We start from the raw sequence: 13,281 nt of genomic DNA on the forward strand, positions 1-13,281 counted from the left end.
AACCTGAGGTGCCGGGGAGGAGTAATACACGCTCGGCGCGTTGCAACAGACTCTGACAAGTTCAAAGCTGTTGCCTTGCTGCTAAATCTTGTTACCAAGGCAATGAAACATAAGGCAAGAGCCTGGATAAATGAATGCTGCTGACAGCTCATGCCAGCAGGCTTGGGCTGATTAAAGGGGAACTTTTGAAAGTAATGTTGACTTCAACAGCCCAGCAGCAGAAGGGACAGCACGGAGATGAAGAAGAGGATCCAGAGGAGGGGTTAGTATCAAGCAAGAGGTAAAAGAAGGTGTTTGATTAAACAGCACTGTGGCTGGATAGGATGCCTTAGCCTTGTAATGCAAGAAATGTGCCACGGTTTTGGACAGGGTAAAAAAACCCCACGCAACAAAGTGATAATTTTTTACATTGTTTGATTTGGACAGTACTGCTGTAACTTGAAGGGGAACTTTGGCTGTTTCCCAGTGGTGCTGACAGCAAAATTTTTCTCAGTAAATTTGCTCAGTGATGCAGGTATTGTGGCTGCTGCAGTAAAAGCTATGAAGAAGCTCTGTTAACTTTCAGTTTTATGTTCATTTCCAGCCTTTTTAAACATGCTTCATGGCAAAATGTTAGCTGGAAAAGAGATGAGATGGCAAGTTGATTATTCTTTCCTGACTATGATTCACTGCTAATGCTGACAGTATACTCTGAGTTGAAGAATGAGTACTACCCCAAGGACCACAGAGTCAAAATAGATGATCAGTGCTGGATAAGTCAGGTAATTCAGTTAATTTCGAGTACCAATAAAATATTTTGACATGTGCTATGGGATACTAGCATACTAAAATGCAAATACTACTGAAATGCTTCAAGTAGATCCACAAAAATCTCAGATGAACTCATTGACTTGTCTATTTATTTGTGAGTAAGAGTAAAATGTTCCTTAAAAAAATACCACAGCAGTATTCTGGTACAGCCTTACTTAGTTCCCATGCATTTTAAATTTTCGTGGACTACTGTGAGCTAAAACTGACCTCCTGTTTTCCTATTCAAGGACTATTTCATCCTGCGCATCTTGCAGCACAGCAGCAATGTACAGCTATATATCTAAGACCACCAAATGCCCTATGGGGGAGTTTGTTCAACTGTGGGTTATGGAAAAGTCAGGTCTGTGAGTACTTCATTCTATTTAAAAATAGGAAGCCAAGACATGGGAATTGATTTACCAACTATACTAGAAATTTCTTGTGTGTAGTCGTGGGCAGAGCCATTTCTATTGACCTTCGCAATAGCAAGGCTTTTAATTGACTGTGAAATATTTTTGTACTCATTTGAAGTTCTTAACCATAAGCCAGGAAGCAGGCAGGTGACTGGTCATATGCTTGGAACCATCATTTGTTTTTCAGCAGCTAAATTATATTCAAAACAACCAACAATGTGTTCCTTGCAACCCTACTGCTCTTACTGGCATTTTTCCACAGTCACCATAGCTAGCTGTGAGATTTTATATGATCAGGAAATAGAGAAAACGTGGTTCAGGCAACTGTGAAGGGAACATGTTATTGCCCCAGAGGATGCTTTAATCTGAGGGCTGTCCATTAGATTAACATGAGAAACTGAGACCTCAACATTAGCTTCTTCTTTTTGTTTGTTTTAATAAGGAAGCAAAAGGAAACTCATTTTCAGTCTTAGCTGAATTTCTTTGCTGGTAATTCCACACACTGTGTTTCTTTGTAACATATCCAGGAGATTTCAAGCCCTTCAGACTACCCTTCCTTTTCTGAAGAGATGCATGCACAGAAGTCTGGCTAGTAAAGAAGCCTGTCCTTCAGGCTGGAGAAACATCCCAGCAATGACACTGGCACAGAGATAACCAGCTAGCCAGCTGCAAGACTACTCTTACAACTAATTGTGAGAGCTGCATGGCATTTTAGCAGGGGCAGAGCCAAGGCAGTGCTCCCCCCCCAAGCCCAAATCATGCACCACTGCTCCTTTCGAATTTGGGGATCTCTGTACATACCTTGAGTGCTTGCAAGAGTACCTGTCTGAGGGTTCATCCTGTTGCTAAGCATGTCTGAAAAGAGCCATCTGACTTATACCATCTTCTTATAATCCAGATTCCAGAGGTCTCAAATGCCATAGCTGAAAAACTGCTGTCCAACTTCTGACAGTCAGGTTTAACTTCCTGTGAGTGGCTCCCAGAAGGACAATATTTTGCTTAATCAGCTACATTGTAGGGAACAGGTTCAGCATTTTTCTGTTTTTCTTCTCCTGACACTTTTCCTACAGGAGAGCAGGCAAACAAAATCTAGTCATACCTATGCAATAACCTCTTCCCCAGTTCCTTTTTTAACTCCCATCATCAAAGCTGTTCATTTTCCAGAGAGTATCACATTGTATGAGCAGTTTTTAATTTTGTTTTTGAGAAACTATTTCTCTCTTTCCTACATGAGGCATCTTGACAGTAGATGTCTTGAATGGATTCACCAAAATCTGTTTGGTTTTTTTTTCCTTAGATCTGTATCTGCAAAGAAATCACATGCTCAGGGTATTTCTCTGGAGTAGCACATTCATCTTGGACCAAGCCACATGATCCCCTTTTCCAGTCTTGCCTTATGGCCTCTGAGGAATGTTGCATTGGCTGCAAGGGAATTACTGGGTCTTGGCAAGACATGTTAATATCCTTGCAAAGACTTGTTAAGGACTAAGACTTCAGCCTCCAACTATTTCCTCTGATAAAGCAGAGTATTCACAGCAGTTCATTAGTCTCAAATCACCAGTTTGACTTTGTTTGAGAGAAAGGAAGGTTCCCCACAAACCAGAAGGACTCTGCAAGCAAAACTGGCTGATGTTGCCTGCCTGCTAACAGGCTTCGAAATACAAACACAAAGTGTTTGATTCAATGAAAGAATTCAGTGGCTCAGGGCCCTTCAGCCAAGGGTTGGAAAAAGAACACCCAGGTGGAAGAGAGGTTATGAATTATGACAACATCTTCTGCACTGGGATTTGGAGAACTATTACATTAAGTCTGTCAGGACATATAAAAACTTGGACTCTCATACATGTGGATACAACCTTGATGCTTTCTCCTGAAGATCTGCCCATGTTCATACACAAAGTTCATAGCAGCAATAGAATGACAGTCCTACTTTGTTACATCTGTTTTGTTGTTTGGTTTTGTTTTATTTTTTTTAATACTTGGTGTTATCTTTCTGTTACTGGGAAAAACCACATGGATAATCCTTGAAAGCACCAGAGTGTGAGTATTATATCTGCAGCTGGATCTCTCTGCTAGGAAGCTAGTTACACAGGATGGAAAGTATTTTTGCTATCTCATTTTGAGTCACTGATAACAATATCACAAGTGGAGGGACCATATTGTTCTGCCATGAGATGGGGAGGAATCACTCCTGCAGCCTCAGCATTATCACCATCCCAAGCACCCACTTCCAAGGCAGAGAGGCAAGATCTGAGTTACACGTTTTGTAAACCAGGACCATATTTCTCAGACTGCAGGGGGGGGTGAAGGGCAGAACTCTGGTACAAGTGACAAGAGGGTGGGTCACAAACTGGGTCCCTCCACATCAGCTTTCCAGAGCACTATTATCAATGAGCTGAGCTCCAAAGCATATCACAGATGGCAGTGTGAAGGAATCCAAGTGCTGGCCCCCACCCCCAGCAGCTGGAGCACTTGATCTGAGTAAAGGTATCAGTCAGATGCTCAGAAACTCCCATTGGACTCACAGCCCCATTTCTTGGCTGTGTGCTCACATCTTTACACCTCTGGTGTTGGAAAGGGAAGTGAAACAGATGGTTCTCATGTATATGTTCAACAGTTTTGAAAAGCCCCTGACTGTAGAAAAATGGAGCAGAGCTGCAAGGTTTGGAGCTGGTTTCCCTCCCAAAAGCCAGGCAGGATGTTGGATCCATAGCTGCAGTTTGGTTTGACAGAGGGCCAACTGCAACACCATCTCATCTGCTTTAATGTTGGATGAGCATTTCTGTGCCATTTTCCCAATCTATCCCGAAGAATAAAGTCCCCCCAGGTTTCTGCAGAGTGGTGGCATAAATTGCTGTCTCAATCAGTGCCATTTGCTTTCACCCAATTAATATTTTTGACATGGGATCAAAATCAGGACCCCAGTTCAGCAGCTCCACAAGTACATGGCCCAATCCAGCCTCCCTCAGGCTGTGCTTATCCTTAGCTAGGCAGATGTTGAAATAAATCACTACAGCCATGCTTAAGTCTTGAGAAGAAATATCTCAGCAGAAGGGCTGGCTCAACCAACCATACACAATGAGAAGTGTTGGAGCCAGCTAATGCGTAATCCTGTGTGTGTGTACCACAGATCTCCAACATAACTCACAGTCCTGCTTGTCAGAAGAGTGTTATTGGGACTACTGTATAGAGTATTCTCTTGGGAGACTAGCATTAGTGATCAAAGATTAGCCTTGTAGAATAAATAATCAAACCTAACTAATGTGTGAGTATGTGTGTATATATGTACATATATATTCCACATGGATTTATACAACAGGTTGCATATGCTAATGTCAGTCCATCTTAGGGGGTAGAAACGGGACATGGGGGAAAAACGGGAATTTTCCAGTGAGCCTCAGCATGGCAGAGAAGCTGTTTTCAGAGGTCATAAAAGACTTCTGCAGCCTGCTAATTATACACTTGCAAAATCTTATTATAAACAAGTAATAAGTATAGGCACATTTGTAGGTTTTGCTATTGACATTAATGTCTTTTTTGATGATTTGCAGAGCTACAGGGGGCCAGAGACTCGATTTGTACTTCACTCAAATGAAGCCTAGGTAACTTTGTGTAATGTTTGAGATCTTTCTACCATCTATCTTCAGACAATTCAAGGTCTGTTCTCTTCACAGCAGTCTGAGATGCTGCTCACATTCAAAACTCTACACAGGTAGTGTATCTGTGTACCATTTTCTTGTGTATAAGTGATGGTGGTAGAATTAAATATTACTGTTGTTAAAGGGAATTTGTGCTTTTACATCCTTCAGAGTTTCTTTATCTCTCTTAGCAGAGCAGCTGTGGCACTGAAATATGCTGTGTAGATTCACTTATCTTTCCTTTGTGGAGCCCCAGAGAGCTGAGGTACCCCAGATTAAATCACTGACTTTGCAAGTTAGAATAAATCATCAGCAGGGAAAGAGACAGACTTGGAGCTGGCTAGAACACATTTTGAAGAATAACCATGATTTGGAGGGGAAAGCAAGCAAAGGTTTTTCCCTTGCACGTTATCCACGTAACCCCTGCAACTGATTTGTCTTGAGTTTCCAGTCTCTGTTTGCACAGACCCGACCACCGGTCCCTTCCCTGCTTCCTGTCTGAGAACAAACGGAGACAGTCAGCAGAAGCAATCTCACGTCCTTTTCCATGAAAACCACTCCATGCAGTTTGTCCCACCAGGGAAATCAGTCCTTTAGACATGTGAGTAATCCACTTGCTTGATATGAATATCCCTGGGTGGATTTTGAGCGTGCTTTTGATGGCTGCAGCAGCAGGAGGACGATGCTGGTGAGTGCCTGGGAGATCAGGGATGGCACTGCTGGCCCCCTGGCTCTTTGGGGAGCCCTGGGACAGTGAGCTCCTGCTCTCCAGCTCTTGATCCAGCTGTTCCTAGCATTACACATCCCTGGGAATACACTCAGAAACTACAGATGAAGTCATTCCCATGAGTTCTGCTTAGGTATTTGGGGCCCTTGACACTGAGAGGAGCTAAAATCTTACACTCTATGAATGTGTTTTAAAGGGAAAGTAGAACTCTTTTTATAGTAGGTTAGACATTTGTTAATCTTCAACTAGTAAATGATTAACTCTTCTACAATTTGTTTATCCTTATCATTAGAGATTGCACTAACATATGTTTCTTCAATCTTCCTTGCTTCAAAAAAGGCTTTGGGAGTAACAGTTATTTGTGCAGAATCCAGAACCAAACAATTGTGAATTAATATTGTTTATGCATACCAACAAATTTGAGGCTGATTTCATCTCTGTGCTGTCCTTTTAAGTGAACCACCAAATATGAAAAGCAGCAGTTTGCCCAAAAGGCCCTGAATTTCACGTAATGCTCTAAACTTCAAAACTTTTGTCCAGGAAATTACTCTGCATGCTCCTCTGTTGGTCCAGAGTTAGAACAACAGGCACAGCATGCAAAGATGCATCAATACTGAGGGCAGGGGTGTGAATCTAGCTTTGCTTCTGCCCAGTTTGCCTTAAGATAACAAGGAAAATGTGGACGCTTGCCTCGGAGCCCAGGATAGGTAGAGAAACGCTTTTTCAGAGCTACTGAAACCAGTACTCACATTTCCCAGACTTATGACCTTGTACTCCCATACTTTCATGTTCCTCCCCCCTCCAGGCAGTTGTACTGGGCATCCCACCAGGTGTGGGGCCTGGTGCCAGTACACTCCCTGTCAGAGGTGGCAATTTAACTTAAATCCCAGTTAAGGTGCTGACAAAGGAATCCCTGCCTCGCTCTTCAACCAACATAAACCTTCTGCCTCAGACTAGATGGTGCTGAGCTGACAAACGTGGTTTCTTGATGCAAATGCATCCTCTGGATCACAGATTAGAGATGTCTTTTTAAAAATGTACTCTGAATATGAGTTTTTTGCTTCCAAAATAACTTGTATTTTGCTCATATTAGAAGAGCAGGATGTTCTTTCCTGTCCTGAAGGGATAAGGAGGAAATGAGAACTATGAGAGTTTTATATGATATGAGGGTACTATTTTTCTGGCTAATGTTTGTGAACCTTTATTTTTTTTCCCCATCCTTAGCATTTGAATCCCTGTGGGACCTCATTTTGCTTTCTACTTATGCTGATGTTACCCCAGCAAAGCTCTCTTTGATTCAGAGGAATGCCTCCATATTTACAACCTCTCCCATCCTGAGGCAGTGAGGAATCAGAAGGGATGGAACCTCCCAGAAACAGCAAATGCTGCATGTCTCAAATCCCTTTTTAAATGAGATGAAGTCACCTGAGAGATGCAAGTGGGGCAGAAAGATCCTTTCCTGTCCTCTGTGTTTGAAGGAAAGAGAGGGCTGTTTGCAGGAAATGTGAATGTAATGGACTGTACATTGTGTCCTGTTGTACTGAGGTCTGACAGGAAACACTTGGGGTTTGATTCAAGAAAAGTAAATAGTATTCCCTCATTATACTCTCATAACCCTGTTATCCTGCAGTATTTGACTACATCCCTGTCTTTAATGTATTATATATTCTCACAGATCTTTCCAGGAAGACCAGAAGGAAATCTGGCCCCAAGGGAGGTGGGGGAGGATGGGAAGAGATTGTGCAGCAAGTCCCAGCTGATGGTCTTCCTAAGTGACAGCAAACATCCAGCAGTTCTCTCCCTTTCACACCCAAAGGAACTCTGGAGCAGTTGCCTTACTGACTCCCCCCATAGTGGGTTCTTGGGTAAGAGAGCTGCAATATCAAAGTTTGGATAATATCCTCAGCAGACTCCAAGGCTTGTGAGAGCAATTCCCTTTCCACAGGGCTCCCACCTATGGCTGTGGTGAGGTCTCCCATTCACGTGTGTGGGGCCACAGGTCCTCAAGCAGGCACTGGGGAATCCCCTGGCTAAAGGATTCATCCTGCAGCATCTTGGAAATGGTTCCAGCTCTCAACATTAGAAACCGTGCTCCTCATACAGCCATCTGATCTGAAATGGTTTTGTCAGATCCAGTGCTGGTCTCTGGAAAGTCTTTCACTGCTCCAAGAGGGAAGCGTGGCACCTCCCAGGGTGAACCAGGAGTCAGGGAGATGTCTATGGGTCCATTTGTCTACAGGGAACATGCAGTACCAATCAGTGTTTGGTATTTGCATGATTACGCGCTCTTGGAGCTGCAAGATTGGAAAAAAAATCAAAACCCCACATATAATCCAGCAGAGACAGTTTGAGGACTTTATACCCTTGATTGAAAAAGGAGGCACCCAGGAAACCTTGTGCATATATATTTTTTTTTTAACTAGAGCTAAAGTAATTTGGCATGCATGTCCCCTGAGCTGTTTCCTAAACCACAGCTGCATGAGGAATTATCTAGCTCTTAGCTGAAGTAACTCCTTAAAAAAAATCCAAACATGGTAGGTCATTAAAGTGCTAATAAAAAATGTTGATGAGTCTCTGAGCAGTGCTCTGATTATCTCTCTGTGGGAATGAAGAACTCATTAACATGAGCTCCATGCCACTCCTCCTCTTTCTCAGAGTTTGGCATAAAGCAAGGAAACAAATGTTTGTGTTTGGCCAAGTTTCTAACGAGCAGCTCAGCCAGGTCCACTGATGAGACGCATGGCTCTATGAAAGGTGAAAAGGCTGCAGTACCACATAAAGTGGCAAAGTATTCCTGACAGATCGGGCCCCCCAGAAAGAAATGCTTGTAAGGCCTGCGTGTGTGGGAGTCTGTTTAAAATGTATTAACGAGAAGTGGTACAGAGAGAGTTTCATTTGGCATGGACAGACAGGGGAGCAATGGCGTAGTGAAGGTCCAAGAGTTGCAACAAAGTCAGGCATAGTCTGAGGATGTTTTGTCTGCACTCGTCCCAAACTGCTAAAAGCGTGGCATGTAGTTTACCGAATGGGTTGGGTTTCACTGATTGTGAAGTGGGGTTTTTTGTTGTTATACTTTTGGTTTTTATACTAAGCTACAGTTCTGAATCCCAAAGAAGAACAGTCCTGGCTATTGTCTGTCCTCCTTGCTCTGGATCTCTTCTCGCTGCTCCAGAGAGATGGGCCCACACAGAGCCTCTGGGATAGCAACAGGAACTGGAGCAACAGGCCAGGATCTCCCATTTACTACATCACCTGCAGGAGCTGCAGCACAGAGAGCTGCCTAACTAGAACTGGCCAGAAGCACCCGGCAGTTGTTTCGATTGGAGGAAAAAAGCCTCCAGTTTCTCCCATGAAAGAAAGTTTCTTCTTGATCCTGCTTGTAATCCACTCATGGCCTGAATCATGAGGATTTGTCATCTCCATGATCTTTCCAGAACGGAAGTGAAAATCATCCACATGCCCAGGAGAAGAGAACTTACCCTACAATAAACACAAAAGGCATCTTTACATGCCTGACAGTGTTCTGCTGGGATTAACTACTACTGCCTCTGAAATTCAAATCTTGAGGTGTGTGACCAATGTCACACAGCACCTTAACATTCAATTCAAGTTCCTGAGACATCAAGTCTGTCTCCTGCTTTTGCAGACAATGCATCATATAATGACATTAGTAAACTTCATCTCAAAAGTGGTGAAATTTTTACATTTCCAATACCTCCCTTGGAAAAGGTAGAATTGGATTGCACTAATGGTTTATAATCCTCCTTTAATTTCCATCTTGAATTGCACATGGCCAGTTCATACCCAATTGCTCTTGTGCCAGCATCATCTAAGTTGTCTGAACCAGACTGCAGAAATACCAATCCACAGGATTTTCATTGCAGAATCATCTTCACGTTTCAAACCTCACACAATGTTCATAATTTCTTTGGCCTTTTAAAGTTGAAAGTTTAATTAAATATTGATACAGCTGTATTTTTTTTCTAAAAGGAAAATACAAAAAAGAGGGGTTAAACAATGCAAAGAGAAGCCATAATAATTCCATCAAAATGGTTCTCCTAGAATAAATACACAAACCTGGAGAAAGCCAATTGCTTCTATCGTCATGGTGCCACTCTGCACATAAGTAATATATTTCTTCCTGTGACCTAAGGTAAGTTTTAAATTTCCTACAACACAGATAGTCTTGTATTATAAATCTAATAACTCATGCTGTATCACCTCATCCATTATTTCTGGCCCTGCCTAATGTTCCCATAGTGCTGTCTGGTCAGGTGGAGCCATCACAGTGCTGTGGTATAAATTTGCAGAATTCTGCACCCTGGCCCTGTGCAATAGAAATATTCTGTGGCTGAGATAATTTGGTGCCTCGCACACTTTTTTTCTCTGAGGACCTCTTTAATTCCTGAGCAGCCTTGTTTGTCTTTCTGTAAGGGACTCGCAGCTCCTATACACCTGAGGTAGTGGCAGCTGCCGAGCAGGGCTGGAGCCTCTTCAGTGACTCCATCAGAAGATGGCCCCAGGCACATGATGTCTTCACCCTGCCCTTGCTCCAACCCTCCTCATTTCACGTGATCACAGTCCCTGAGGATAAAAATGAGCAGTCCTCAGATTAAAAGGTTTCGTTCCTGAACCAGCAGGAAATTAGTTGTGTGAGTAATTTTACACCTGCAAGCAATACGGCTGATTTCAAAAGGAACTTTTAAGCTTTCCAAGCGTATTTGAGCCAACTTTCGAGTTTTAGAAATTAATTACAAATGTAATTAAAGTGCATGCGTTTTTGCGTGTAAAGGACAACTATTATCCAGAGCTTCTCTAACTTCAAATGGTTGGTCAGATGCGAGCAAACCAGCCCTGAAACCAAGAAGCCAGTAACTTTGGGTGGGGAACCGAGACAGAGACGATTTCAGCTGCAAAGCAGAAACAATTACTGAAAGGGGAAAAAAAAAAAAAAAAAAAAAAAAAAGGCGGAGGTGGAGAGAGAGAGCTTTTGCCAAAATCAGATTTGCGTTTTACGCAGGTTTTTTTAGCCAGGGCTGCTTTCTCTCCACGGATGCTGCGGGAGCTTTCTCCTCAGCAGCACCAAACCATCTGGGAAGCCTTCTGGTGCCGCCTTTCAGTCCCCAGGACAGCTTAAATCTCTCAAAATTCCATTTCAAAACAGTCTTTTGTTTGGGTTTTATTTATTTTTATTTATTTTAGTCAGCGGTTTCCACATCCCTCTCGTTTCATAACCCATCCCCCTCCCAGCTGCGCACCGCTCTCCATGGCCATGCAGAGACCAACACCGGCCGGAGGATGACTGCCCGGGGACTGACCGGCGCTGCCCGCCCGCACTGCAGGTAGAGCCGCGGGGAATCGGGACGGGGACAACAATGGAGGACGGCTGGGGGAGGAGGACGCCGGCAGTGCTACCGCCACTCATCCAACTTTGGAGGCCGGGAGGAGGGCGAGGGGGCGGCGGCGGCTTCAAACTTGGGCCGAGGGGCTGCTGGGGAATGGCGGCGTCCGAGTCCCTGATCGCTGCCAGAGAGTGATCCGGAGCGGCGGGGGCGGGATTGGGAGCGGGAGGAGGAGCCCAGGTGTCCCTTCCTGCCACATCGTGCTCCGCCTTTTTCCCCGCCTGTCCTGCCCGCCTGCTCGCTTGCCGAGGTGGTGCTGGGGTTCCGCCGGCGGCGAGGAGGGATGGATTGAAGCACAAAGGCGCGGGCCCGCTGAGGTAACGCTCCCGCCGTGTGAGGAGAGGAGGAGAGGAGGAGGGCGGGAGGAAGGGGGGATGGTGGTGGTTGGGGGTGGCGGTGTCCGTCTCCTTCCCGCCGAACGCCGCGGGTGGTAACGGCCGTTGCGGGGCTGCGGCCGAAGCGCAGCCGGGGAAAGGGGCGGGGTGGCGGGAGGCCTGACGCCTTCCCCCGGTTCCTCAGCCGCCTCACGGCTGCGAGGCGACGGCGGGGCCGCGGCTGCAGCGGGCGGAGGCGAATACGGCGACTGCGGTCGCCGTGGGGCTAAGGGGGAACTTCACCGTGGGTATACGCCAGCTCTACGGCCCGGGGGGGGGGAGATGCTGCAGGGGTGGCTGGCTGGCTACCTCGGCGCTGAGCTGGAAAAGGACGGGGCTTTAAATAAAATGCGCCTCCTCCGGGAAACTCTGCTCATCAAAATAAAACCTGGGAAGCGATTGCTGTCATTAACGGGCTGCCCTCGGTACGTTGCGAGTCCCTACGAGTCTCGAAAAACTTCTTAAAATTTATATTCTGGAGGCTTCTTCTATGTTTAATCGCGCCAAGGGCTCCACCTTTGCCGCCGGTAATGAGCGGGGAGCTCAGGAATGCAATTCCCGAGTGGAAACAGAGGCATTCCGGTCACGGCAATGCGTACCTGCCGCCCCGACCGGCATCTGCCCTTCCCGGGGCTTCGCGTGCTCGGGCCAGCGCTGGGCTGGTTCACACTCTGCGATTATTCTAATTCTGTGTTTATATTAAGCGAGGACAAAAATGCGAGATTGCTGCCTTGCAACTTCTAGGCTTCAGAAATTAGGATTCTCGTGGGCCTTTTTTTTGGGGGGGGGAGAATGGGGAGATTTGTTCCTCAGTTTAGGTGTCGCCCCCAAGACAATTTTCATCTGGCATTAAACCCCTTGTTTGGGGGCTTCAGTGCGGATTAGCACCGGGTGTTTGTCCCAGATTTCCAGTAAGAGTCTGCGATGGTCGAAGGACGCGTTTGGTATCAGGGGAGCCGTTGGTCTGGCTCTGTGGGGAGGGGTAGAACATGTCTCAAAGCTGCGGCTGCTGTAGCCTGTCCTGGAGGTGGCTGCTGCTTCTGTCCCTCAGCATCGTTCTGCTGCAGGCGGGTTGAGGCTGAATCTGCTGCTTTTCATCCCCGACTTCAGGCCCTCAGGTCTTGGAGGGGTAGCGATGCGATACCAAGCAGAGGAGAAAATGCGCGGGGTTTATGCCTCATTGTGTGTGACACAATGCGGAGGACATTAAGTGTAAAACAAATAGGTAAAACCAACTGGTAATGAATATCTGGAAAAAAAAAAAAAATTGGCAAATACAGCATTTGTGTGAGACAAGTTGTTGCTTATACTCAGTTTGTAACCAATGGAATGAAGGTGATAAATGTTTTCCTTAACCTCTAAAAAGGAGCATTGGTGTGCTTTGGGTAGCTTTAGGCTGTCTCACCTGCCTTTTGGTTCAAGTATTGGCAAATGGACTAAAAGCAGAGGTGTGGTGGACATATGGCTGTGTGTGATCGGCTGGTAGGGATATTGGTGGCTTTGAGGGGACCAGCATGAGCAGGGACAGTTCTGCATGTGGCTGCTTTGGCAGCAGATCTGCTGTGAAAGGCTCCTTTTCCCCTCCCTGCCAAGCTTTTAAGGTACATCTCTTGTCCCAGGGAGCTCTCTGGGCCTTGCCAAAGTGGCGTACAATAAAGCGGCCTGGCTGAAAGTGGCAAGTGGTGCACTCCTTGGTTTGATCTTCTTGGTGGCATCTATTACATTCATCGGGAAGAAGGTGTGAGTCTGGAGTGCCATGGACTCTTTAGCCAGTATTGGGCAATTCGTTAATGCTACTTTGAGTAAGGAGTGCATCTGCTTCTCAATGACCACAAAAATGCTATTTGTGTAGTTAATAACAATATACCATTAACTTTTGAAATATTCATATTAACTTTTTTAGTAATACGTTGTTTTTCAGAAAACCACCTGCTTTAG

General features: G+C 45.3%; 1 protein-coding gene across 6 annotated transcripts in view; it reads left to right on the forward strand.

Moving 5' to 3' along the window:
• Positions 1-10,694: 10,694 nt before the first annotated feature.
• Positions 10,695-13,281, forward strand: part of ADD3 (adducin 3) — a 98,546-nt gene continuing 95,959 nt past the window's right edge. For 2 of the 6 annotated variants that reach the window (XM_030452981.1, XM_030452984.1), the window contains exon 1: positions 10,695-10,909. The gene's annotated coding sequence lies outside the window, so the exon portion shown is untranslated. Of the gene's footprint in view, positions 10,910-11,176; positions 11,287-13,281 lie in introns of those variants that run through there. The other 4 variants (XM_030452986.1, XM_030452985.1, XM_030452980.1 and 1 more) reach the window with 3 other exon arrangements.

The sequence above is a fragment of the Calypte anna genome, chromosome 6, assembly GCF_003957555.1.
Source record: "Calypte anna isolate BGI_N300 chromosome 6, bCalAnn1_v1.p, whole genome shotgun sequence".
Lineage (NCBI taxonomy): Eukaryota > Metazoa > Chordata > Aves > Apodiformes > Trochilidae > Calypte > Calypte anna.